The sequence below is a fragment of the Schistocerca gregaria genome, unplaced genomic scaffold (genome assembly GCF_023897955.1).
Source record: "Schistocerca gregaria isolate iqSchGreg1 unplaced genomic scaffold, iqSchGreg1.2 ptg000652l, whole genome shotgun sequence".
Taxonomy (NCBI): domain Eukaryota; kingdom Metazoa; phylum Arthropoda; class Insecta; order Orthoptera; family Acrididae; genus Schistocerca; species Schistocerca gregaria.
The window spans coordinates 130,001-132,500 of NW_026062036.1; the positions used below are offsets into that span (position 1 = coordinate 130,001).

Genomic DNA, 2,500 nt, shown 5'->3' on the forward strand with positions numbered 1-2,500 from the left:
AAGTTACGCTGCACCTTAACCTAAGTTACGCTGCACCTTAACCTAAGTTACGCTGCACCTTAACCTAAGTTACGCTGCACCTTAACCTAAGTTACGCTGCACCTTAACCTAAGTTACGCTGCACCTTAACCTAAGTTACGCTGCACCTTAACCTAACTTACACTGCACCTTAACCTAAGTTACACTGCACCTTAACCTAACTTACACTGCACCTTAACCTAAGTTACACTGCACCTTAACCTAAGTTACACTGCACCTTAACCTAACTTACACTGCACCTTAACCTAAGTTACACTGCACCTTAATCTAAGTTACACTGCACCTTAACCTAAGTTACACTGCACCTTAACCTAAGTTACACTGCACCTTAACCTAAGTTACACTGCACCTTAACCTAACTTACACTGCACCTTAACCTAACTTACACTGCACCTTAACCTAACTTACACTGCACCTTAACCTAACTTACACTGCACCTTAACCTAACTTACACTGCACCTTAACCTAACTTACACTGCACCTTAACCTAACTTACACTGCACCTTAACCTAACTTACACTGCACCTTAACCTAACTTACACTGCACCTTAACTGTCACATGTAACGTCACAGGAATGTAGCTTTGCCTAACAGCAACCCTCTGAACATAGTTCACTGCTTGGATCCTCTGGTGTCATGTGTATTTCTTGATGCCATGGTGCGTACCCTCACATAAAGGTCTTTCGAGTGTTGCGTACTTTCTACACAGTCCCGCTAACCACTGGAAGGGTGTACCGCTACAGAACGAATATCGCCCTCCCCTCCTGCCCTTCCAAGCTGGTCGGTCAGGCGTTTGTTTGTGAAATGAGCCTTGCAGCTGTTCAGTTGCATTCGGTTGTCGATGCAGTCAGTGTACGTTGTGGTACGGCCTGTGTGGACTGTCCGCTGATGTACGCGTAACCCACACTGATCATCCGTCGTTACGTACTGAGTGACATAATGTGGCACATGCTTGACCGTACACCGGCTGCGCCCTACAATGGCGAATCATAAGGGCCATATGTTGTGCACGATGCTACTTGTCTCGTCTCCCCATTACAGCGAGATTGCACTGTTGTACGCCGTACAGACATGTGGTAAGTAGGTACGGACGAAAGTATTGCATGTTGGCCCCCCCCCCCCTCCTCCCTCTGCCGGGAATCAGCGTGAGCCGTCTGTTGATGTAGCGACGAGGGTTTTCCTATTTAATCGTATTGCCCCACACAACATGATAGCACGGTGGACCGCGTTCCACATCTGCGACATGCTACAGAGGCCGGTTGACAGTCGACCGCGCAAGGGACATTGCACACGTGCGCGGACCATCTTCCACGTGTTCTCTCGTGTACATGCCGCAGTGTGTATGTGGGCTGATGTAGCGTGTCGTGACACATAACATGCAGGCATGCCAGAATCGTAGATTTCGCAAATGTAGATTGACGTATACGTTTGCTGCCAAAGATCCGCAAATGAACTGGAAATCAGTTGTTGAGCGGTTGTTCGCGCTGCAGGTGCATCGGTGATAGCGACGATCGGTACATCTGTGAACCGGTTGTTTCGGCGGTACCCGCCATGCCCCCGAACCTGAGTTGGCCATGTGGGTATGAAGCGATACGAGGCTGTGGCTTGGCGGGACAGTCCCCGGCCGGTGAGGGGGGGCCGCCCGGCGTGCTGGCCGCGCGCTGCGTGAGCGCACGCACTACAGCCGGCTGGTGGGGGGCGCCCAGTGGCAGGAGCGCCGGCCGACGGGCCCGGCTGGCGTCCCAGCTATGCGCCGGCGCACCCTGCGCGCGGCGCCAGGCGGCCAAAGTGGGTTCTGCCGAGCCCGGTGCGAAGCGCGGTGGACATCTGCAGTGTGCTGGTCCGATTGCGGACTGTGTGCGTTGAGGATGCGCCGCCGCCCGGCACTCGGCGTCGCGACGCCGTCTGCTGCTCGGTCGCCCCCAGCGGTTCTCGCAGGTGGTTTGTATCGCAGCTCTGCGGACGTGTTGGCGCGTGCGCTGTGCTGGGAGAGTTCGCTTCTGCACCCAAGTGGGGCTTTGCCCTTCTGTGGCGCTGGCGTTGGAGCTGCCGGTCACCGTAGGTGGCGCGTGTTGTTTCCCGCCGGCAATGCCACGACAGCACGCTCCCGGGCCTCTGTCGGCAGCGGCAAGCTCAGTTGGGAGCACGGGTGTTCGCACTGAAAGCGTCTACTCGCCTATCTCCGGGCGATTGCGCCTCTCTCGAACCCGACCAAGTACTTAGGACGGCGCTGCGCGCCGCCGGGACCTGAGAGGGTTTCGAGGTGTATCGTGCAGGGGAGCTCAGCCTCCTCCTGTTTGCAGAATAATTGAGCGGACGCTTGCGTGTTCGCGCGGGCCCTCGGGACACACTCCCGGGCGGCCGGCTGCTCAGCTCTCGTTGACGCAGCTCCCTGGTTGATCCTGCCAGTAGTCATATGCTTGTCTCAAAGATTAAGCCATGCATGTCTCAGTACAAGCCG

General features: G+C 55.4%; 1 non-coding gene across 1 annotated transcript in view; it reads left to right on the forward strand.

Annotated features, from left to right (window-relative positions):
- The first annotated feature begins 2,428 nt into the window (after window positions 1-2,428).
- LOC126318066 (small subunit ribosomal RNA) overlaps window positions 2,429-2,500 on the forward strand; it is a 1,893-nt gene continuing 1,821 nt past the window's right edge. The window contains exon 1 of the ribosomal RNA XR_007557149.1: window positions 2,429-2,500. This exon is cut by the window's right edge and continues 1,821 nt beyond it. This is a non-coding gene — a ribosomal RNA (small subunit ribosomal RNA).